General features: G+C 41.6%; 1 protein-coding gene across 4 annotated transcripts in view; it reads right to left on the bottom strand.

Annotated features, from left to right (window-relative positions):
- DAAM1 (dishevelled associated activator of morphogenesis 1) overlaps window positions 1-25557 on the bottom strand; it is a 223745-nt gene that overhangs the window by 169531 nt on the left and 28657 nt on the right. For 2 of the 4 annotated variants that reach the window (XM_060294861.1, XM_070044972.1), the window contains exon 1: window positions 9489-9614. The exons of 1 other annotated variant lie outside the window; for it this stretch is intronic. The gene's annotated coding sequence lies outside the window, so the exon portion shown is untranslated. Of the gene's footprint in view, window positions 1-9342; window positions 9461-9488; window positions 9615-25557 lie in introns of those variants that run through there. One more of the 4 variants, XM_060294863.1, reaches the window with a different exon arrangement.

Here is a 25557-nt window from a genome sequence, read left to right as displayed (position 1 = left end):
CTAAAATGCCTAAAATGCTGAGATGGAGAAACCCTGGATTGGGTCATTTGCCAGCCCAGTGCTGGATAAACGTTTGAAGAGACTCTTATTGCAATTTAATTTAGTTTAAAATGGGGATTGAAGACTCAAATGCCTTCAAGGGCCAAGGAGGTAAAGAAATATCACATAAACAAAGTGGCTGTGTATGAGGCACTAGGGTGCTGTGAGGTCAGTGACAAATTAGAGTGTAAATGCTCAATAAAACCATTCCCTTTTTAAAAATAACACTGTGTTGGCCAAATAAAACATGACTGTTGGCTACACCCATCCTGTGTGGCAATGGTGGTAATCAAATTCTGGTTTAAAGAGATGATCAATTTAAAGAGAACTGGATGGCCACGCAAAGACACCATCTAGCCTCATCCCTTACTTATATCCTACGGAATTTCCTAAGCCCCAGGACTGGAGAACGTGACTAGAAGCTGTTTAGTTAAGGAGATTAGAGATCAGATCTTGAGGGTTTAGCTCCAGCCAAGAACAGGGTCTCAGAAACCTTGCGCTAAGAGCAGAGACCAATGTTGGAAATTCTGAAGGGGAAAAAATAGAGTTCCTCCACACTGATCTCCATTCTAGGGAAACTCAGTGGACATTACATCAATGTTACACAGCGCCATATAAGTGAGGTCATTATGTTAAGATGAAACCATTCTCATAAAATTTTAGAATTTTCACATTGTTTCACAGATGAGGAAACAAAGGCCCAGGAAAGTTTAAAGGAACGGCCAAGATCACGCAAATCTAAACCTAAAATCAAATGGTGTTTCTTTTTCCTCCGTGCAATTGCCAAGCAGCAACCAAAAGGCGAAGGGATTTTATTCAGGGTGTCAAACATTCGTGTCTAAACGCTCGACCAACATAAGTAAGTTATACGTAGATGTTAAACTTACTCAGCATCATCCCCTTTCCCTGTCAGAAAAATCATTAATCCATTTGCCCCAAGTCATTATTTTAGGATCTCTTTTTCATATAACAGAAAAATTTAAAGCAGGTTAAATATTTCCAGCCCTCCTTTCAGATTAAGCTGGAGAGAGGAAAGCCAAGTCAGCAACCGGAGCACAAGGAGAAGGAAGCCCCAATCTGAACATCCCCGTGTGGACACATACTTTCTGTTGGAGGAATTCCTGACCTGTATAAACAAAGGCAATCCAGAGGGAAACAAATGATAAGATAAGTGAAACCCAATAACTCCCTCTGTCCTCCCTTCCACCTACTTCCCCCAACTTGTTCCATCAGAAAAACAATCTGAGCTTGGGAGAATTAAAATGTAAGCCATCCCCTCTCTGCTGCCACACAGCTCCCTATTCTAAGTCGGAGGTTAAGGGGGAAGACCATTTGTAAGGTCGGTGAGTGTGGCTTCCCTGGTATGGAACCTGGCCACAGGGTACCACGGTCTCCCTTTGCCCACAGACAGGTTCCTGGCAAGGAAGTAGGTCACTGGTCCTTCAGACTCAAATTGCAATCCAAGGAGTATAGTAGCAAAAGCTGGGGTATGGAAGAAAGGTACCTTCTGTCACAGGAAAAGAAAAGAAATTGGGTCAAACTAAAAATTTTATATACTTAAAAAAAAATTTTTTTTTACTCACTTCCTTAGCATAAAATATGAAGCAAGGCAGTCTCTTGCCATGGTTCCTGGAACTGTAGTTGGAAGTGTCACCTACTCATTGAGTGTCAAGCCCTAAATGGGTCACAGAAGTTTTCTAGTCCAATCTAATCTCTATAGTTGATTTTAAAAATACAAAAATATAATAACATGCCTTTCATGTACCTTCTGAGGACATAATGAAGTCTTAGCTATCAGCTTCAATTCCAGCAAGATTCATTCCACACCCTCTCTGACTTTTACTCTGAATGACCATTGAGTGCTGAGCACGGAGGGGGGTGTGGGGAGGAGAACCTCTAATGCAAACTAGATTGCCACACACAAACAGAATGGGAAACAAACAGAAATGTTGTTTCTTTTGCCACCATCATCCTAACTCAAATAGCCACCGCTAACATGGGGTAACTGTGGCAGCATTTTTTTTTTAATTCCTAAATCATTTACCTTGGCCAAAACCATGACATTTTCTATATTCAAAATTTCACCAACTTTCAAGAGTAGAGAATGGCAAGGACCTTTAAATGGTTTGATTTGTCCATTTCCTTTAACTTTTTACAATAAGTTTTGTAGTAAATTCTCAGGATTTAGAAGGGTCCCTAGCCTAACCCTCTTGTCACAGAACTGTAGTTTCTAACTTAATTCGTGTCTAGACATTTCACTGCTCAGTTTTACCAAATCTCTACGAATCAAATACAAGTTTAAGCCTAGACACATGTGAACAATCTAACTCACCTGGTGAAGGATGTTGGGCACGATCCTTCACTCTTCTTCCAGGGTGCAAATCTGCAGAATTTTATGGGAGAAGAGTGAAGCCCAGAATGGGCACCAAAACACACACTAATGATTGTGGTCACACCCCCAAGAAAGGGAAGGAAAAGACCAAGGCTGTGTTTTAGGAAGCTGCCCCTAGTCCTGACCCACACTCTTCACAGGAGGACACCTGTCAGAAGCATAAACATAGTTCCTAGGCAAACTGCTGGTGAAGCCCTACCTCTAACTTATGGGGTCTGAAAAAACTAAGACCCTCATCAGTTCATTTTATAATATGGCACCATCTTTTGCCCTTAGTGATGATGGCTATGCACTGATATATCCACAGGGTCTATCCTCCACTGTCTAGTGTCCTTTGTGACCAAGAGCCTGATGAGTTAAAAAAAAAAAAAAAAAAGAGTTACTAGAATTACAGGTGCAGTTGGTGACTCCAAGACAAGGCAAAGCTAACCCATGCCCTTGACCTGGTTTGTACGTCACTAACAAACTGAGCTTAGCCAATAAGCCAGAATATAAGAACTCATCTCAAAAAACAAAAGACGGGCATCTGTATTGCCCAGACAATGCCCAAAGATCGGATCTAGGCTATCTACACTTGGAAGTCTAAATTCAGACAGTCCATCAGATGGGCAATGTTTGCCAATCGTACAGAAGGTATTTTTTTCAGAAATGAAGAGGACAAAGACCAGTTTAATACGTGTCCCTAATTGTGTGCCTGGCAGAAGTACAAGGAACCTTCAACTCCGATCCTGGTGCAATTTATAGAACAGAATGAGCTCAGGTTATTACTAAAGGTGAATGACATACTTAGGAAATGTAACAAGACAAATTTAAAAAAGCTTCTGAAACTAATGTCTGTTAAATGAATATTACGTTTGAGCAGCCTAAGGGCTAACAAGTCTTTTGTTTTCATTTTCCTTTCCTGGCAATATGCTGTTAGGGCATAACTTTCCTATTATTTCTCTAAATGACACAGTTTGTGTTTTACTCAATTGTCTTCATTAAATATTGTCAAAGTGGCACAATATCCAGTGTTAAGCCAAAAGTAAAAGATCTATTGTAAGTCAGGAAATCACACCAACTACACTGGAAATTGAACTTGCTTGCCCAGTTTTCCACATTTAATTCACAATAGTGGCTATGGTTTAAAAGAACTGCAATTGTATATTTGGTGCCAAATTTGCTCCACTGTAAAAGTAAGTCTCTCTTCTAAGGTGAGTGAGGAAAAAGCTTATTTTAATGTGTAAGGATACCCAGTATTAGATTACGTGTTTGACTACTACTCAAGTTTTCATTTTCTTTTCAAAAGAGCTTTCACAATTTATGTTAAAAGACAACAGGGAGTTGGGAAGCTAAGAAGTTATGGGAGTCTTAACTCTCAAGACAGGCTTCTGTGGCCCTGTTCTGGGTGAGAAGGGCTTTCTTCAGATAAGGGATTCAACCTAAAGTTATCTCAGTTAACAAGAGGGTCTAATGCTGGACAAACTCCACATAGATTCAGAGATGGCATTTAAGAGCATTTCCTTTTTCGAATAATTTGCCCATCATTCACAAAGCAAAAGGGAGGGAGTTCAAAAATTCTTAACATTCAAATAAACAAATGCAACATTTTAAATCTCATACAACATTTTCTGTTCCAGAAAATCAGACTCTAAGAAACCATTAAGTGAAAAAGCAGTTTTACTCTTAATCAACCCAGCACTTGTTGACCTAGCACTGTTTCAGAATCAAGAGACACAAAGGAAGTTGTGATTCCCCCAACTCAATGGAGAGAAAAGAATAACATATAGGAAAACCAGGGGCAAGGCAATAGTGGGGGGGGGGGTGTAAAGAACTGGAAGCCTGGGTCCCTAACAGGGTCTGCCAGTTACCAGCTGTGTGACCTGAGCTCGGTGAGTTCCTTAAGTTCTTCGTGCCTCAGTTTCCTCAGCTGTAAAATAGTGATAACAGTACCTACCTCATGCAGCTGTGGAGGAGTCTATAGTTAAGCTCATGTAAAGTATTAGGAACGGCCTGACCCAAGTTTAGCACCTCACATCCCTTGACTGTTAGTATCACATTAGGTATGAGTGTTTGTTTGCATGGTCAGGCTGAGGGCGCCAAGGAGCAAGGAGCCAGGCGTGGTGGCGAAAGCGGAGGGACAGGCAGGGAAGGCTTCCCAGAAGCTATGGCACTCAAGCTGGATCTGAGAGCACAAGGAGAATTCAGATGCTCAGAAGACTGCTCATTCCAGATGAAGGGAGCCATTACTGCAGAAAGTCACAGATAGGGGTAAAAACCAGGTGTGCTTAAACATCAGCAGGGAAAATAAGCTCACCAAGGCTGAGGGTATATTTGGTAACCTCAGATTAATGGATTAATGGGCAGGGGAGGGGGGGTGCTCAGGCTCTGTGTGCTTGTTGCTATGCTCCTAGGACTTAACATTTAAATCACTTTTAGATATGTGTACTATGAATGCAAACTCACTCTGAAATGCTCATTTCTCTGTTTTTGGAACAGTGGAAAGGATGCCAGAAAATACAAAGGTAAATGTGTTTTTTTTGCTGTGGAAATAGTCTGCTCAAGTGGAATGTAGGTCACCAAAATCAACTTGCATCTCATCGTCATCTGTCCCTCTTTCAGTGGAGGCAGTAAGTGGTAGCCTGAAGGAAGGGGGAGGAGCGGCACTTCAGATCCATCCTTCAATTCCAATCTCTATCAGCCACTCAGCCACTCCAAGCACAACCCTCAACAGAGGTATCCTAGGACAGCCCCAGCCTGCCCCCCCACCCAGCCCTGCCAATCTACAGAAAAAGCCCTACTTACCAAGTTCTGAAATATTACCTGTGCTAGCAGTTGCCTCTAAACCAAGCTCTCAGGGAAACCACTATCATCTGATGCGGTAAGCGTTTAAGATATACATTCACTTAAAAGATTCCTTCCATTACCAAGTTAGAAATTATGGTGCCAAAATAAGTGACAGTAGTCCACATTCCTTGTCCAAAGAAGAAAAATCACAAAACAGAAGAATTTTCATTTTGACTGGTGCCCCCTCTAGAGATTCAACTAGTTTGCTAACCTAAGTTGGCAAAGTTGCTTTGTTTCCTGAAATGTAAGGATAGACTTAACACTTGGAAATACCAGGAACATGACACGAAGCCAGGGAGGGCCCCACAGAAGTTACAGGCTCTGTGATTATTTCCTGAGCCAAACACCTAAGGCTCTCAGTGGTACCAAACTTTGTTGGAAAAGCTTGTTTCCCCTGATCCAACAGCTGTAAGTTTTTAAGTAATTTAACAGAAGACCTCAAGATTCTCAAGCCAAAGCCACTCTTTATACTATCCCCCAAATATTTACAAAGTGAAACACTTTCAGTCTTAACTATGTTTTGTTTGTAAACACCTTATTTGTTCTGATGACCACAGTATCAACACTAAAAGCAGCCTTTTAAACAAAGTAGCTCAAATAAAACCACACGCAGACACACAAATTCTTAACACCCAGAGGCATGTCCACAAAGCAAGAAAGCCAGGGTTCAAATTCCTTGGCACCTTTTCACTGAGCTCCTGTAAGCACCACCCAAGGACATGACCCACTGCACCCTCTTTACTATCACACCTCCTCACTAATTCACACTACGGAAAACCCACAGAATGCAACTTACTGCATGATAACTGAATGCTACAAATATTGGACAAATGTCTTTTACCCTGTTCCCCTCTCACATCAGCCAGCCTGAACAACTTACCCCTGTTTATAGAACAACCCCACCCCAAATGAGAGAGCTATTGCCCACTCTTCTACCCACATGGTGCCTCTGGGGCCACTGGCAGCCTGGCAAAAGTCTCTAGGTATCTTGGCCTTGGTCTCTCTCTCCCTGTTCCCGTCATTTAGCTCCTGGGAAAGTTATCTGGGCCAAGGACAGTACAACAGAGAGAAATCTAGAAATGTCTGGTTTGGGGTAATAAGAATTATATAAAGAATTAATTATAGGGGGAAAAAGTCTCTGTGAGTGAATATATTCCAAAAGCAAATAGTTACAATTTGACTATTTCAAACACATGGAAGGCCGTTTATACCTCGTCACATGCTACACAGGAGTTTTGATTTATGCTGAGATGAAACTGCTTGACAGAAAACTAAGAGGAATATTACAATTGATGACAAAACTATCAGTGGAAAGAATATAGATCTTGGATCTCCAATCATGGTTCTACTAGTCAGTAGTGATTCAACAAATATTTATAAAATACCTACCAATGGCCAAACACTGCTTTAAATGCTGGATAGACAGGGATAGACAAGACAAAGACTGCTCTCAAAGACCTTCACGGAGTGGGAAAAACCCACACATTGGAATTATTATCAGAATTATAGGCAGTCGGAAGTAAGGAGATAACTGAAGGAGATTTCAGTCAGTGCTAACTTCTATGACAAAAATTGTGAGTGAAATTTCTGATCCTGTTTCCTCGTGGGGATGTAACCACCTACTTAAAACAAGATGATGAATGTCAACCGCCTGGCACACAGCAACCCCAAGCATTTACCTGCACACGAATGTATACGCATAGATGCTAGCAGATATACACCTTCCCCCCTTAATTGCAATGTCTGTGATAATCCACTTTGGTATGAAATGAAAGCAGAAGGTAGGCAAAATGTTTGCATAATTCAATTACTCTTAATGCAATTAAATTACAAATAACTGCATTCAACAAGAATCTATAAAAAGTCAAAATCTAAACAATTCTACAATAAAAGGATAAAAAGAAGTCCAGATACTGGGATAATAGTAGTAGTAGAACTAATATTATAAATACTAATACAGCTGCCTTGCCCACTTTGAGGGATTACCATGAAAAGTCGGGCTATTTTGCCATACAAGTAAGGCTCAGAGATATTAGCCCGATATCAGTGTCAGAAGCTGGGCTTAAACTCTCATCTTCAGATTTCTTTGAGAAAAATAAAAGACAATGAACAACTCCTTCTTAGAGTCACAAGATTTTATACCGAAAATCAACTTTAGGAAAACTGCTGTGCCCCTCTTCCCACATCACCAACGACTGAGGTCCCCAGAGGCAGAGGGTTCACCCCAGAATGGGAACCCAGTAATGACAGAGCGAGAGCAGGACCCAGGCTTCCTAGATCTCAACCCTCTCAAGGATCTGCAACCTCTAGACGGGTCTTTAGATTTCATGAGAACCACAAGGGATAGCCATGACTTCCAGAATTCAATTTCAGTTATTACTTGTCCCTAAAAACTTCCAGTGAATTGCACCTCGGGCAAATTGAGGACATTTACTGGTGGCCAGGGAGCTCTCTTCACACATAACAGAGGAGAACTCCCTCCTGGAGAAAGCTGCCTACAGCACTATAATATACGTTATTAGGAAAATGTATGTTTTCATTTTTTTGAAATGAGAGATCAGCCTGAAAGAAGAGAGATCTTTTGATTGTAATTTTCAGAGTTTGCCTCAGTACAAAGGCTCTTAACAGCTTTTTCTGGGGAGGGAGGTGGAGAGACCAGGTATGGGGACGCGACAGGGAAGGGGGTCCAAAAATTGTGTCCAAGCTATTTACAAGAGAATGGAGAGAGCCCGGGGCTGTGAAACCGGTGACTAGGAGAGAACAGCTGGGCCCAGGGAGAGCATCTAACCGCACCTACTGGCCACGCCCTCCCAGCTGCCCGCAGAGCCACACTGAATTGAAACAGCAGTGGGAGCAGTTAAGATTCCGACGGCAGGAGTCGCCATGGCAACGGGATTCATCTTGCAGGCAAACCCCACTACAATTCACTAGGTCCTTCTCGAGCCTCAAGAAACTACCAACTCAAGAGGAGCAAAACGGTCACGGGTGGCATTTACTCTTGACGCTCTCCTGCGGGTGAAGATGGGAGGCGGGGTGGGGAACGGGGGTTGAAGTATATTCTATTCCTGGGTCCCCTAAAATATTTTATGGACGCAAGAGACAGAACACTCCAACCGCAGGCTGCGATTAACTTGAGAACAGAGCCTTTAGCATGGGTTTGATGAACAAGTAAGAGAACGGATAAGAGTGCTAGGGAAAGGAAATCCAGAGGACTTTATAGAGTTCTCGGGCGCCGCGCACGTCTCCAAGCGGATCACAAGCAGTTGGATTTTCACCACCAGCTGGGAAAAGCGATTACCCAGCTCTCCTGCCCCGCTGCGAGTCGTATCGCTAGATTATTCGACACTCCCTACCGCTTTACCACGTCCCAGCCCAGCGCTCCGAGCAGATGCTTTGTCCCAGCTCAGGTGTTCTTTGTCGAGGGAACCATCAGTGCAAGGGGCACCAAGATGCGCCCTACCCAGAGGGACGGGAGGCGGGAGCGCTCTTTGGCGCCTCGAACCCGGTCCGCAGGCTGCGAGGCCGCCCCTCGCTGCTGTCCGCCAACACCCCTCACTCCTTCCGCAAGGCGGCTTTCCCTCCTCTTTCTGGTTTGAGACCTTTAGCTTCCAACTTTGCCTAAATTACAGTCACCCCATCCCTTTCGAATGAGTCTTGAGGTGAGGGTGCCCGGGATGGTGGGGGTTCTGCTGGGACGCGAACGAGTAAACGAGTCCCTCCTTTTCGGTCTACACCTCCGAGTCTACCAAGCCTGCCTCGGGATTGTCCCTCCCGGAGCCTCCCGGACCAGCAGCTCCCGACAGCAGCAGTGCCCTCAGCACTCAGCCAAGGCCACGACCCCCAGCGCCCCAGCCCCGGGGTGTCAGCAGCAAGGCGGCGAGTGGTACCCTGCCGGCTCTCTTGCCATCCGAGCACCTCAGAAAGAAAGAAGGGAGGCACCCCCGTCCTCGGGGGCGCCTTCCCCCGGTCTCGCCTTGCTTTGCACCGCGCTTGCAGCCATTTTCCCAAACCCTGCTTGGCAGCCGGGAACTGTCTAGGTTCTGTTCCCACCCAGACTCAACCTGAAGGACGGGTTTAATATTTACCTACTGGCCCCGGAGCTCCGGGGAGGCAGCGGGAGGGCGCGCCGCTAACCCAGCACCGGGCCCGAAGAAGCACGCCCACCCCCGCGCCACCTCCTGGTGCCACTTAATGAAGGAGTGCGGCGGGCGACGCGGAACGTCCCCCTTACCTGAGCAGCCCCCGCATGCTGAAAAGGCGGCTCTGCGCTCCGGGTACAATGGGATCCGGTTAAACAGTTTCCTTCACAGCCGCTCGTAGGTTACCAACTCGCAGGTGACATCACCCTCTCCTCGCCTGATAGGATACAATGCGGCGCTCACTGCGCATGTACTCCCAGGCAGGGCCCGCACGCTCCTGGGAGCTGTAGTTCACATTCCACAAGCAGAGCCTGGGTAGCTACGCTACTGAGGGTGTTGAAACTACACTTCCCGACGCATTCCTGGGCCTCTTCGTCCCCGCCCCAGCCCCGCCCCCACCGCGACCCGCCCCCTCCCCGCCCTCCAGCCTTGCAGTGTTAGTGTTGGTCTTTCAAAAACCGAGCTGCGGACTCAGCGGGCGGGCGTGGGGGCAAGCACCCTTCGGTCATGCCCTTTGACTTGACCTCCACTCGGTCCCATGCGGGCTCTGAGGGACCAGAGGGGTCCGGGGCTAGTGTGCACCAGCCAGGCAGCTCTGACCAACCGGGCTCTGCTGGCCCCAGCTGGAAAGAGAAGATGAAGCCTTTCATTGCCTTCCCTACGCGTAGCAACTAATTAATAGGATGCATTGGTTTTATGGGTTAAATACGGTCCTGGAATTCCCCCACGTCCCGGAGGATGAGGGACGCCGACTCCGAAGGAGAGGAATCCCCCTTTGCCCCACTTGGTCCAAATTACCCTTCTGTCTTCTCTTTCCTTCTCCCATTTAATGGAGTCAGGGTGACCAGCCAGAACTCGGAGAATAGCTTAGTCGGCTGAGCTGACCGAATAACGGAGGGTGTCACTAATAAAAATGCAGTGTAACAGACTAGATAGTTGCCTCAACCCTCCGTCCGGGAGCCAGCTGCTGCTGCAGAGATAATACTATCGCGCAGCCATGCTTTTGTTCTTCCCTGCAGCAGACTTCCCGCTCTCATGGCTCTCAACTCCCAGGAAGACAACATCCTTGCCTAAAGTTTTAATAAATGACGTATATGCATACATGTACTTTTAAATCCACAACACCCTCCTCTCAATTTACATACCTCACTCTCACTCAAGTTTTTTAAATGACCTAAACCAAAAAACACTGTGCTGTTCAAGAAGAGCTGTGATAGTAATACACCTAAATGTTTAAAGGTAAGCAAAAGGTGTGTAGCAGAATTCTGAACCTTCAGGAAAATTTTATTTTTAATATGTAAAAATTTTGCGTGGCACTTTTCATTAGTCAATGAGTACCAAATATTATGAAAAATTAACATTGAGAGCAAATCTCTAGGTGTCTTTTTAAACGAAAAAAGAAAAATCAATACATCTAGTTATTCCAGTTGTAAAGGTAGAGTAAATTATAATGGCATTCGAGGTTTTAATCACATATAAGGATCAGTTCACACCCTCATTTCCACTAGCAAAATCTTAGAAGACTACATCTTGTGAAAGGAAAGTTCACAATCAAAATTTCAAACAACTCTCCACCTAATTGCTGGTGACAGTCTTCTTATCACTCTTATTTTCTCACGTGTTTGTGCAACAATAACTTGGGTTCAAGAGAAAAATATTCATGTAACTAGAGGATCTCAGGGGAGAGGGAAATGCTTTGTTTTGCTGAGAGAGGGATTGTAGTACTGAATTCTGCTTTTCTTTTGTCAAACCAATTCCGTATAGCCCAAACATATTTTTCTCTACTGAAGGAAGATAACTTTGAATGTTGCTCTCCTGTTCTGAGCCATTCTGTCCATTCCAAATATTGTCTTAAATGGAACCTAGACAATACAAATGTTCCATTGGCCAACAGATCAAGAGTACAATCAGTGATATTCTAGCTAATGGGTAGTCTTAATGTATTGCAGTTCACTGTGAGAAAATATTCAGAAAGAAACTTGACCTGGGATGATTCTAAAAGCTCTCCCAGTTTTGTAACTGTGTAAAGCTTTTAGATGGAAATATAATCAGTGAGCTCGAAATTTATTGAGTCAAATTGGATGTGGAGATTCTTTATAAGGCAGGACTTAGCCTTACAGATAAAATTATATGACAATATTGAGGTACACTCTGAGGAGTAACCCTATAGGATAAATCACCCTACAGCAAGTTCTCTTGGGTTTTCGGTAATGAAGGAGAGGATGAAACCTGCCTGAAGAAGAAATTCCATTCTCTATAGCAATTAATATTATAGGGATGTGCCATGTTACACAGCTCATTTTTATATGTAAAGGACATCATACACACTAGATTATAAACACAGAAATGTGTGGATGTATGCATGTGAGCTGCCCTTCCTATTAAATAGATACAAATTTAGATAATAAATATTGAAAGCAAGGCATTGTGTTTGGAAGCATTTTGTTATGCGTGATGGATCTGAACTGATCCCTGCACACTATTTCATTGGTAACCAAGGGAAACAAAGATGGCTCTTCAAGCATCAGAAATGCAGTCCATGGACCTGGGACCAGAGGAAACTTAACAACTTCTATGGAGAAACTCTCTCTCTCTCTCTCTCTCTCTCTCACACACACACACACACACACACACACATTCACGTACACTTACTGTGTGTGTTTGTATTTCTTTCTAGGTGACTAAGTAGTCTCATGCGCCACAAAAACACCCATTCTGTCTAGCTTAATTTATGTTCTCAGTCAAAGGATTTTGTTACTTTTTTTCTTTTCTTTTTAAAGGACTGCTGCTGTTCTAGAATGATCTGAAGAAAGGGCTTGTCTTTTCCCATAATCATTGCCTATTAATTAGGAAACCATGGAACCACTGAAGATAGATTTAACTGATCATCTACAGGTGAAGGAGGCGGAAAGGCACTATGGGATATTTTGCCGATCTTTCAAAATAATCTCTCTCAGTTCTGGTTACAAGGTTTTACTCTAGATGTTGGGTTTTAGATATGGAAGGAAGTGAGATATCAACAGAGAAAGAATTTTAAGTTTGTAGCCCTGCATGTGTTTTCACACCATTGCTTGGTGTTTCACAACAATTAAGGTTGTGTGCTGAGCCCAGGTTTGGGATCATGACATTTTCCCACTTCCAAGCAATGTGACTTTGCTTATTTCATGTTGCTTATTTTCTCTGAGCTTCAGTTTCCTTATTTTTCAAATGGAGCTAACAATAAACCTACTTCATAAGGTTTCTTCGGATTAAATTAGGTGAGACATACAAAAACCCTTTTCAAATTGAAAAGAACTGTACAAGTGCTAGTTCTTGTTATTATTTGCAATTTCCCCCTGAAGATTATCTCAGAAATGTCAGCCCTAATTATGGAACAAGTTAATAAAAACCTAGTTAAATAAAAAATCTTATTCTTAAGAAATTATTAGAAATTATCCAGTGCACATATTATCTCAATAATTTGTAAGTTGGCAAAACGTCCTTCGAGGAAAAGAAATGAGAAATCCAAATTAAACAGTGCTGGTCCTCGGCTTGTTTTCTTATCCATGGCTTGCTCTTCCACAGCCCCAAGCTGTCCTCAGTATCCCAGGTCATCTTCCCCAAGCTTCACAGCCTGGCAAGGCACTGCCGGGAGATTAGAGGTAGGAGGAAGGGAGAAGCCAGGGTGTTGCTTTACCTCCACAGAATTGCACTGGGAGATGTTTCCGGCAGCAGCAGCATTTTCCCCGTTGAACTGGTTCTTCGTGGTTCCAGCTTCTTCCAGGTCACCCTGGCCTCTGTCAATGCCATCTTCTCCGACTGTCCCTCCAGCCTACAGGTGGAGGTAGCTTCCTGCTGTTGCTAATCTTTTGTTGCATGTTTGTTTTCTCAGACCTTCCATCACCTGTGTGACCAATTCCCTGTCCTATATTATATCTGTTTTAAATACTTAGAATGGTTTTTGTTTTTGTGGTGGAACACTTAACTAATATACTCATGTCTTAGTTCAAGTTCTTTTAGGGGCAAGCAGCAGAAACTTTCTAGGGGCAAGCAGCAGAAACTTTCTATGGCCAGTTTATGCAAAATAATGAAAGTATTAAGATTTATTCAAAGGACTGAACAACCAAGGCTCCACCTAAGAGCAGGAACCAGACCAGCCCTGGGAACCCAAACAGTGGTAGGTTTTGGACCTTCTCTCCAGAGCATTGCTCTAATAGCCTTCAGTTTCTGTGTCTCTTTGCTCCAAATTTCAAATTCCTGAGAGAAACTGATTACCCCATCTCAGAGTGACTATCTATAACATTTATCTACAGCAGTGCTTCTTTTTTAAATTAATTTATCTATATTTTATTTTTGGCTGTGTTGGGTCTTTGTTGCGGTGCACAGGCTTCTCATTGCGGTGGCTTCTCTTGTTGCGGAGCAGGGGCTCTAGGTGCACAGGCTTCAGTAGTTGTGGCACGTGGGCTCAGTAGTTGTGGCGCACAGGCTTAGTTGCTCCGCAGCATGTGGGATCTTCCTGGACCAGGGCTCAAACCCGTGTCCCCTGCATTGGCAGGTGGATTCTTAACCACTGCGCTGCCAAGGAAGCCCTACAGGAGTGATTCTTAAAGTATGGGCCCGAGATCAGCAGCATTAATGTCACCTGAGCACTTATTAGAAATGCAAATGCTGGGGCCCCACCCACAGACCTACTGGAAAAGAAACTTTAGGGCTGGGTCCCACAATCTTGTTTTGACAAGTCCTCAAGCTTATTCTGACACTCATGAAAGTTTTTGAACCACTTGTCTATAGCAGAGATTACAATATCGTGTGGCTCAGATATGATCACTCAGGACCTATCCCTGTGTATCTGGGAGTCTTCCCAGAGAGGAAGAAGTGCTGTGAACTTGGCAGCCACCCCTAAGAGGTGTCAGGTAAAGCTGGTAAATCTGTCAGGACCTTAATGGTAAAATTTGGTTCTTCCTGAGGGAGAAGACTTTGTAGCATTCTGAACCAACTAAATCAATTTAGTCACTGCAAAGGCATCTGGAAAAGATTCATTTCACTGTATTTAACTGAGAACACAGAAAAGCTGAAAAACCAGCATTGGGGCAGGACAAGGGAGATGGAATCTTATAGAAATCTAAGAACAGTAACAATACCATCAGGCCACAGTAACAGGGGTTGTGAAAATAGCTCCACCCACTCAAACTCTCTCCAGACTAGTCTCATCTGAAGAGCTTCTGGGAATTTAGAAACAGAAATTCTTCTTTGACTATCTTAGCTACAATCCCTGTATCAGCTTATTTATAACTTGCTTACCCTTAGCCTGTCTATGAGACCTGCGCTTTTTTTTTCTTTTAATAAATTTATTTATTTATTTTTGGCTGCATTGGGTCTTCGCTGCCGCGTGCGGGCTTCTCTTGTTGCGGAGCATGGGCTCTAGGCATGCGGGCTTCAGTAGTTGTGGCACGCAGGCTCAGTAGTTGTGGCTCACGGGCTTAGTTGCTCTGCAGCATGTGGGATCTTCCCGGACCAGGGCTCGAACCCATGTCCCCTGCACTGGCAGGCAGATTCTTAACCACTGCGCCACCAGGGAAGTCCTGAGACCTGCACTTTTCAATCCTGTACCAATGGCCCCATGTGGCTATTTAAGTTTAAATTAATTAAAATTAAATAAAATGTAAACGCACAGTTCCTCAGTTACAATAGCCACATTTCAAGCAATGAAGCCACACAAGGCTAGTGGATATCGTATTGGACATCTCAGAAATAGAGTATTCTCATCATTTCAGAAAGTTTTATTGGACACCACTGCCCTAGACTTTTACCTCATGAACTTTCATCCCACCATGCTGAAACCTACCCTTTCCCCCCCATCTTTTCCAGGTCAAATTCCAGGGAGAAAGAAAGAATGAAAGAGAGAAAGAGAGAGAGGGGGAAAAAATCTGATTGTTCCAGTTCACCATTTCAAGGCAATTCCTACTATAAATCACCAGCCACCATGAAAAAAAACATATAGCCAAACCGAAAAATGGCCAAAAATCTTGAATAGGCACCACACACAACCGTGCCACCCCCAACATCCAAATGGTCAATGAACATATGAAAAGATACTCAAATGAATTAGCCCTCAGGGAAATATAAATAAAGGCCACAGTGGGATGCTACTACACACTCATCAGATTGGTAAAAATTAAAAGGACTAACTATATTAAGGATGGGCAAAGATGAGAAGCAACTTAAATCCTACACTGCCAGTGAAAGTATAAGTTTGTGTAACCGCTTTGGAAAACTCTTTGTTAGTATCCACTAAGAGTGAACATTCACATACTTTATATAGCCCAGCAATCCACTCCTAGAAATATATCCAACAGAATCGTGTATATACATACATTCACCGAAAGAAAAATATTTGAATGTTCGCAGCTATGCTATTCAGCCCATGGTTGCCATGCAATATTTGGGATATACTTATATTAAAAATATTCTTTGTTGTTTGTCTGAAATTCAAATTTAACTGAGAGTTCTGTATTTTTATTTGCTAAATCTGGCAACCCTATTATACTCTCAAACTAGAAACAACACAATTGTTCATCAAAAGTAGAATGCATAAATCGATTGTGGAATAGACACATAATTAATACTATATAACCAGAGTCAGCAAACTTTTTCTGCAAAGGGCTACATAGTAAATACTTTAGGCTTTGTGGGCCATATGATCTCTGTTAAAACTACTCAACTCTGCCACTGTAGCATGAAAGCAGCCCTAGATGTAAATGAATGAGCACGGCTATGTTTCAATAAAACTCTCTTTACAAAAACAGTCAGCTGGCCTGTAGGAAATAGTTTTACAGGCTATCCAGCAATGATAATGTATGAGTCGTGTCTACATGTAAGAATATGAATGAACCTCACAAAATAACATTGAGTGAAAAAGTGTTTATGGTGTGATTACATAAAATTCAGAAACAGGTGCAACTAATGGTGGTGTTAGAGACAAAATAGTAGTACCTTCAGGGGATAGTAATAGGAAAGAGCATGAAGAAAGTCTCTGGGGTGCTGGTATTGTTCAAATTTTTTATCTGAGTTATACAGGTATTTCACCTTGTGAAAATTCATCATGCTGTACACAATGATTTGTGTGATTTTATGTATGTGCATTATATGAAAATAAAATATTTATATAAATTAAAAACTAAGTCAAATTATCTCAACATCATGCCCATAAGAAATTATTTTACTAATTCTGGTACCCAAGTTTTTTGCTTTTCCTAATTATAACAGGAATTCATGTTCTTTGTAGAGAATTTAGAAAATCTTGCTACTTAACGTGATAAAATCTTGCATAAGTCTACAAACAAGTGAGAAAGATTAACATTTCTTTCTCCTGCCCTCCTTCTCTTTCAAACTCAGGATCATTTTATGGATTATTTTATTTAAAAATATACCTTGGGAATTTTCTATGTCATTGATTTATATTTACATTTTTTTACACTTAATGGCTGCATGATGTTTTATCATGTGAAGGTAATCATTTTTTAATCAATCATCTATTATAGAATAAGTCATTTCCAATTTTTCGATATTATCAATAACTGATATACATCCTAGTTCAGTTGTGCCCATTCATGATTGTATCTTTAGGAGTACAAATATAGCATAGGAGAACATAAAGGCTTTTAATGCTTTTGATAGATTGCCAAATTGACCAGATACTTGTTTTTATTATTTATTGATATTATGGTTGATGTTTCCTGTGAGCCCACGTAGGTCTGGTAACCTCTCTGAGAGAACTGAATCATGTCCTGAAAGCAACTTAAACTGTTTGAGACAAAGTCTAATCATGCTAATGGGCTGGTTGAGGGAACTACCATAAGAATGAATGTCCAAGGGAAAGGGAAGTACTCCTGCTGTCCCTAGTTATCTGGCCTCTAGGATATGCTAGGTGTATTCATTTGTAAGGGATACCTAATAGGGTACCACAGACTGGGTGGCTTTAACAACAAAAATTTATTATCTCACAGCTCTGAAGGCTGGAAGTTAAAAATCAAGGTGTGGGCAGGTTTTGTTCCTTCAGAGAGTTGTGAGGGAAGGATCCATTCCAGGCCTCTCTCCTTGGCTTGTAGATGGCTATCTTCTCCCCATGTTTCATTTCATCCTCCCTCTATGTGTGTTTGTCCCTGTGTCCAAATTTCCCCTTTTTATAAAGACACCAGTAATACTGGATTATGAGGTCACTCTAATGACATCTCTTTAGCTTGATTACCTCTGTAAAGACCCTATTTCCAAATAAGGCTACATTCTAAGGTACTGGGGGTTAGGATCTCAACGCAAGAATTTTTTGTTGTTGGGGAGGGGAGAACACAATTCAACCCTTAACACTAGGTAAAACCAAATAAGAGAAAACTCTTGCTCTCAGCACCAGTGTTATACACCAGCATGCTATATTCACATACATTTTAAAGCAGTTGAACATCTGATTAGAAGATATAGACAGGATCAAAAATCCGAAGACAGCAAACTGAAACTTCTCAAGAATAACAGAAACAGAAATACAGAGTGCTTCCTGCATTATATGCGGAAGCCTTGATTCTGACTCTAGTTTTGAAGGCTGACGTCTTGCCTCCAGGTACACAGTCCTGTCACTCTTTTTTTTTTTTTTTCAGTACGCGGGCCTCCCACTGTTGTGGCCTCTCCCGTAGCGGAGCACAGGCTCCGGACGCGCAGGCTCAGCGGCCATGGCTTACAGGCCCAGCCGCTCCGCCGCATGTGGGATCTTCCCGGACCGGGACAGGAACCCGTGTCCCCTGCATTGGCAGGCGGACTCTCAACCACTGCGCCACCAGGGAAGCCCAGTCCTGTCACTCTTGATCAAGAATTCTCAGATGAAGACTCCACAGACTTTCCACTGGTAAAAATTCTCTGGCCATACATACATTTTAGACAAACCATCCCAAGTTAGCTTTCAAAATATCCCCTACTGAGTGTGTCATACAATTTTCATTTTCTTTTTCTCTTTAAACATCAAATCTCTGCATGGGCTCTTAAACACTCAAATGGGCAGTTCATGTGTGGCAAAACCTTGTCTATAAGTAAAGGATGGCCTGGGTGTTCCTCGGAGAGAAAGAATTCTGTTTACTTTTTTCGGTTTTGTAACTTTCCTCGTTGGGAATTATCCTGGCAGATACATTCTCCTTTGTAGCTGAAATATTACAGCTTGTAGGATTTATGTAAGAGCCTTGTATCACAGCAGGTTGTGCTAGCACTTAGGCACTGGATTTGGAGATTAGGGATGACTTTAGTCCTGTATTACATGAGAACCTTGTGATGTGGAATTTCTCATGGAAAGCCACACTTCAGTACAGTATGTCATGGCACATTATCTTTGTGAGAATATTTTCTCTTCACCAAACTGTGATTGTAACCTTTTCTCTTGGGTTGTCTATGCCCTCTCCCTGTGTCTCAAGCTCCTAAGATAATATTTTGGGTTGTCAGAAGACTAGCCACCCAGTTAAAGGGGAAAAGGAGATATTGGAATGCTTTACTCTGGCTTTGCTTTCCTGAAAGCGACAGGTTTTCTTCTCTGGGGTTTATGTTATTGTTTTAGAAAATTATATTCATTTAAATCTAAACATAGTTAAAGAAAGTAAAATATGACCCTGTTACTTTTCAGTCATGTAACAGTAATTCTGAATAACAGTATAATCTTCCTCATATGCATGTTAAGTTAACTATATTGGAAATTCACCTCTGACTACAAACCCACTAGATTTTGCAAGTTGAGTAGCTTTGAGTAAGGTCAATGCTAGGATGGGAACTTCTAAAGAAAACCCAGATGTCTCAGAGATGAATACAGGATTTAAAGTAAGTTTCATTGTATCCCTAATACTAGATGCAGATCTCCACAATCATCATTTCAGGAAGCCTTTTCACTATGCATATCCCTTCTTAAAATGTGCAGGTGAAGCATCCCCTGCTCAAGGCGGCTCTACATTGGAGCCCATGACATTGCCTCACAAAAACCCATTGTGAAATTTCAGGAATTTTGTTAGCCAGTTGTTAAACACAGTTAATATTAAAAATTAAAGTATATAAATTACATTAAAAACAAAGGTGATAAATACTCAGAACTCATCACTTAGTAATTGCTACATTTTACTATTATCTGATCTTGAGGTTCCACCTGAATCTGAATGGCAGAAATACTACATCATGGTTTACTGCTGCACGTCTCTTCCCAAATCCACATTCAGTGACATCACATTGGTAGCTTGAAATCAGTCATGGTGGAGTAGTTACATCATGGAAACCTGCAAATGCTACAAAGTAGGGCTTCCCCCACCGATCCAGTTGTTGAAGGGTTACTGGCATCTTCCTCCCCCTGCATTTGCTGCAGAAGAGAAGAACCCTTCTCTAACTGCTATGCAATGTTCTGTATTTTCCTCTCCTGACTTCGTTCTGCTGTTGGGTCCTAGAAGTGGAGTACATGTGTCATCACACTCAACTTGGGCAGAAGTGTGGCATCAGATCCTGTGCTGAGAAGAGCCCAGTTCCTGACTGGGTTCAGGGAGCTGTGCATTTTTGCTCCAACAGGAAAGAGGAACTTGGTGATAGGTTTAGTAGGGGGTGTAGTTGTCTTGAACCCAGAAGAGAAGGAAGTCAGCCTGGGGCTATTGTAGGTATCAGAGAGAATGCAGATCTCTCTAGATCATTCTAGAATAACGGCACCAGCACTGAGGCTGCATGACTACACAGCAGCTTAGAACAGAGTCCCACATGCTGTCTTTAAAAACATTTTCACGAGTCTACGAAATAGTGATAAAAATAATCTTAAAAAGACAATGTGTAGAGTTTTTATGAAATGAAATTTTTTTCATACAAGGACTGTTCCTTATTCAGGGATCATAGGTTAACATCTCAAGAGTAATAAAGACAATTTTATTAGAAGCATGAAACTATTATCCAAAATATATACATAGGTAGTTTATATCTTATGAATTATTTTGTCCCCAAAGTCCATTTTGTACCCATTTTCCCTGCTTGCACTAGAGAATACTTGTTTTTTCTTAAGAAAATTTAATGTTATAAATGGTGATCAGGTTTCCAGCCTAGACCAAAAAAAGCAAATACATCCCAGTATTCTGGGAGTTGTCATACCATTCATCTTGTTAGCCTGAAGTCTGAATGGTAGGGAAAGAGATAGTCTTCGCAGCAATAAGAGGTAGTCTTCTCTTCGCACAAGAAGGCAGAAGAGAAGAAAAGAGCATAGCTTTTCCTTCTCCTGAGCCAATGCATGGTGAAATAGGAAAATCTGAACCAGTTAAGTTTGTTCTCATCCACCCCCTCACCTCACTTAATGCCTTATTCTCCTAGTATCTGATAATCCTTCTCACCAGGCTCCCATTCCCTCACGATACTCTGTATTCTCCACCACAGCACCTTCAAAGGTCTGTCTGAATTGCTAAAGTGCTCCAAGTTCCAAAACTTACTTGCTCTCTCCTACCCTCAGTCATAGCCCATCCATCCATTTTTCTAGCACAGCTGGTCTCAAGTGTCATTGGACAAGTTTACACATATGTGTGAATGTCTGATAGTCCCTAATTTTCCAGAGCCATTTGAATTTTTAGGAACAGATTTTGCAAACATAAATTATTTCTAATTGGCAGTATATTGTGACATATAAAAAACAAACAAAAATTACAAAAAAGCGAGAGTAGGAGTCGGGGAAGAGTGTTGGAACAGGAAGGACCAGGGCACAGAGCACCCTACAAACTAGTTGCTTAATCCTTTAAAATGTGTGATTTTCACAAACTCTTCCCTTTGACCTACAGATTTTCCTGAACTGGCCAAACTTGGATTTGAACTAATCCTTGTTTTGGTAATTACCCACTGGTACAAGCAGAATAACAAATGTTTCAAGATTAAACATTACAATTCTCTACATTTTTTCACCTTCATACTTGAAAAACTCACACATTTCTCACAAGGGTTTTTTTTTTTAATGGGAACTGTGACGTTTCCAGCCATAGAAGGGGGACGGTGTGAGTGTGTGTGTGTGTGCACACACGCACTCACATGAGTGCTGGAGTAGGTTGCAGATGTATGGATGCATACACAAGCTATTTATCATTTTGCAAGAAGAGCTCAATATATAATTAAACATGCAACAGACTCTAGTCTTGCCCAATTTAGGAGACGTCTTAATCAGCTCTAAAATCCAAACTCACATCTATAATTCCTTCTGTCCAGCTATTCCCTTCTCAGACCAAGGTCCTCCTGCTGTGGTTACTGTGCATATTCTATTTACAATTATAATCTCATTGCTGCTTTTTTCCTAGTTAAAAGTACACTTACTCCCCTATGCTTTGCAAAAAACAGGTGTCCTCTGGTGCTTAAATTGCCTTTTGATCTATTGTTCAGAGTTAACCAGAACTCTCCAGTCTCATCTCTCACTCAGCCATTACTCATTAACAATAAATGCTTATCAATTAGCTATAGTTATTCATCTATAAACCTAAACACTAATGAACAACTGCAAATGTTGATAAACAATTACCAGGTGTAAACGATAGAAGGGAGCTTGCACAGATGGTGATCATTGTGGGTCAAATCTTTGTCTTGCATTTATAGTGGGTGGGGAACCATGCAAAACACAAAGCAACATGGCCTCTGGCCTTGAGGAACTGAGAAATAAAAAAATAAGAGTGAGTGCATCTCTCATTTCACCACAGGGAACTTCACCAGAGAAAGGGGGAAAACCTCAGCAATTTGAGCCAGTCAGAAGTGTTTTTGAAATGGAAATTGTGCTTCTCTTTGGACTGAGTAGAAAGGCAAGAGAGTAACTACTTGTCACTTACGTTTTCAGCTAGGACGCACCTGCTTACTTTTTTGTCCTAGAGCACGACTGTCTGATAGAAATATTACATGAGCCACATATGTACTTCAAGATGTTCTAGTACCCACATTAAAAAAGTACAAAGAGAGGCTTCCCTGGTGGCGCGGTGGTTGAGAGTCTGCCTGCTGATGCGGGGGACACGGGTTCGTGCCCCCGTGTGGGAAGATCCCACATGCCGCGGAGGGGCTGGGCCCGTGAGCCATGGTTGCTGAGCCTGCACGTCCGGAGCCTGTGCTCCGCAACGGGAGAGGCCACAACAGTGGGAGGCCCGCGTACCAAAAAAAAAAAAAAAAAGTACAAAGAAATATTGAATTTTAATAATATATATTTAACCAAATACATTCAAAATATCTTTTCAACATGTAATCAAATAAAAATTATTAATTGGATAGTTTACATCCTTGTTTTCCACACTAAGTCTTCAAAATCAGTGTGTATTTTACACAGACAGCACACCCCAATTCAGGCTAGCCACATTTCAAGGGCTCAATAGCCACACGTGACCAGTGGCCACCTACCGGCCAGCACAAGGCTAGAACATTCCACTCCAGAGAGTGCTCCATGTGAACTAAAGCTCATATTTAGTGAGGAAGGGACACTTCACTTTCTCATTCTGGCTCCATTTCCTACAGTCAGAAATTGGTTGGAGGGAGGAAAGGAATAGGGCAGATCATTTTTAAAGTTTTCCAAGGAGCAGTTTAGCAATGCTTGTTATCATCCCGAGGTACTTTGGGACTGAAAAGCGTCCTTGGGTAAAAGCAGACTTTCCTTGTGATGAATCAGAAGAATTCCCTGCATTCTCGGGAGTCTGATTTATGTCCCTGCACGCTCACCACCCATAGGCCTGGCGCTGGCTTTTTGCGCAGTCTCCTCTGTGGTTTGGGTTGAGAGGAATTCCCTGATCCATAGTATCTTTCCTATCTGGGACTACCCAAAGATAATTCACCCTGGAGGCATTTCCTTCTGTCTCTGGTCCTCTTTCAAATGCCAAGGCTCTGTCTCCAAAGGAGTGTAACTGATATCAGTAGCTCCCACCTCTCTTGTGTTTGGATCTTTCAAAGCAATCTCAAGAGTGCTATGGTGTTTTATCCTCATGTACCTTTGTTAGGATTGGCACTTTGATAAAGAACCCACGTTTCTGAAAAATATCACAGTGACTTCATGATTAATCTCAGGCAAAGGTTTTCAAATTTTAGTGTGCATAGGAAGCTTTGAGGACGTTTGTTACTGTTGATACCAGGGCTCTTTGACCTGAGGGTCAGGTCTGTGCAGAGCTCCATTTTTAAGAAGCCCTGCAAGTAATTCTGAGTCATGTGGCTTGGTGCTCTACAGTTTAGAAATACTAGTGTGTATTCGAACCCAGGTTCCTATACATGGAAGTCATTGCTTTGTGTCCTCAGCTGTACCATATCAGGTGGTAACACAGTAAATCACTTGCATTTTCATATGAAAGTATGTTGCAAATCCTTTTTGCTCATCAGAAGGTTTCCCTGGCATCATAAAATTCTGTGTCCTTTTGGGAAAAGGAGCTGCTGGACAGCTGTTGTTGGTTTTTTTTCCAGATAATAAAAGGGATGTATAGAAGCTAAATAAAAATCGAATATCACTTAGGGTGATACTAGGTTTGACACTGACTTATTTTTCTTCCCTATCCTTGTTAGGCTTTTTTGTTTTTTCTTTTATCAATTTAATTATTTAATTAGTAAGGCTCTCTTTAGATAAGTGTCAATATACAGATAAAATGAAAAGAAAGTTACCTACAGATCCATCATTCAAAAATGTTTGCTTCTTTTTTACAAAATGGATTCCTAAATAAACATAAATTCTGTTGTATCTGCCTTTTTTCCCTCCATTTTAACCTTATAATTCATTTTATGTTTAAAAATGTCTTCATCCATATTACTATTGTTTTTAATGGTAGTTTCTTCTCCAGTATACCATAATTTCATCAACCCTCTATGTTGGAACTTTTACTTTTTTTTTTTTTTAATAGACCTTATTTTTTTAAGAACAGTTTTAGGTTCACAGCTAAATTCAGAGGAAGGAACAGAGACTTCCCATATGCCCCCTGCCGTCACACACGCAAAGCCTGCCGGATTAGCAACATTCCTCCCAATGGTACATTTGCTACAACTGATGAACCTACATTGACACACAATAATCACCCAAAGTCCATAGTTTACATTAGGTTCACACTTGCAGTTGTATATTCTATAGGTTTGAGCAAATGTATAATACTATTACAGTTTCATACGGAGTGGTTTCACTGCCCTAAAAATCCTCTATGCTCTCGTATTCATCCCTCCCTCCCCCAGTCCTTAGCAATCACTGATTTTTTTTTTACTGCCTCCAGAGTTTTGATTTTTACAGAATGTCGTATAATTGGAATCATACACTATGTAGCCTTTCAGATTTCTTTTTTCTTTTCTTCTTCTACTTCTTCTTCTTCTTTTTCTTCCCCTTTTTTCTTTTAACAAAGCTAAGGTAAAGATTCTTTATATACTTCTTTTTGGGAGAAAGGCTTAATTTTTAATAAATGAAAACATACAAAGCAGTAACTAACACCCATTTTCCACCTCTCAGAATTAACCACTATTAATGTTTCAATACATTATTTCCCAGCCTTTCCACGTGTATAAATATCTGAAAAGTATGCAAATATTCTTCTTTTAAAAAAAGATGAGACAGTTCCAAGTAAAATGAAAATTCCCTTTGGCTGTAATCTTCTAATCTGGTCCCCTTCACCCTCTGCAGATGAAATAACAGTGATGAGTTTGGTGCATATTGTAATCCATTTTTTATGCATAACATATATCTAAAAGCATCTAGTAACATCTTGTTGTGCTTTTTTACTTAAATAACATTGTTCCACATATATCGTTCTGCAGTTGGCTTTTCTCATGCAGCAATATGTTTTTGACATCTGTTCCCATGTAGTTATACATAAATCTAATTCAGTCCTTCATATTATGACTTCACCATCTCTTATTTATCTTTTCCCTATGTATGGAAATTTAGGCTCTTCCCCCCTCTTTCTTTTTTTTTGTCTATTATGAAGAGTTTTTGAACATGTCCTTATGTGTTTCTCTTTGTGGATGTGTATCTTTTTCTCTAGATTAGACACCAAAAATTAGAATCACTGGGTCACGGAGTAAACACACAGTAGTATTTTTTTTAAACAGACAGTGTCAAATTTGTCTTCCAAAGTGGGTATGCCAAGTTAAGTTTCCTATCAGCAGTACGTATCTGTATTTTCAGAAACTTGACAATGCTTAACATTAGAAAAATTAAAAATTTTTCAGTAT

This window comes from Globicephala melas, chromosome 2 (genome assembly GCF_963455315.2).
Source record: "Globicephala melas chromosome 2, mGloMel1.2, whole genome shotgun sequence".
In the NCBI taxonomy this organism is placed as follows: Eukaryota; Metazoa; Chordata; class Mammalia; order Artiodactyla; family Delphinidae; genus Globicephala; species Globicephala melas.
The sequence above is the reverse complement of the archived record's forward strand: the minus strand, read 5'-3'. Positions and strand labels throughout refer to the sequence as shown.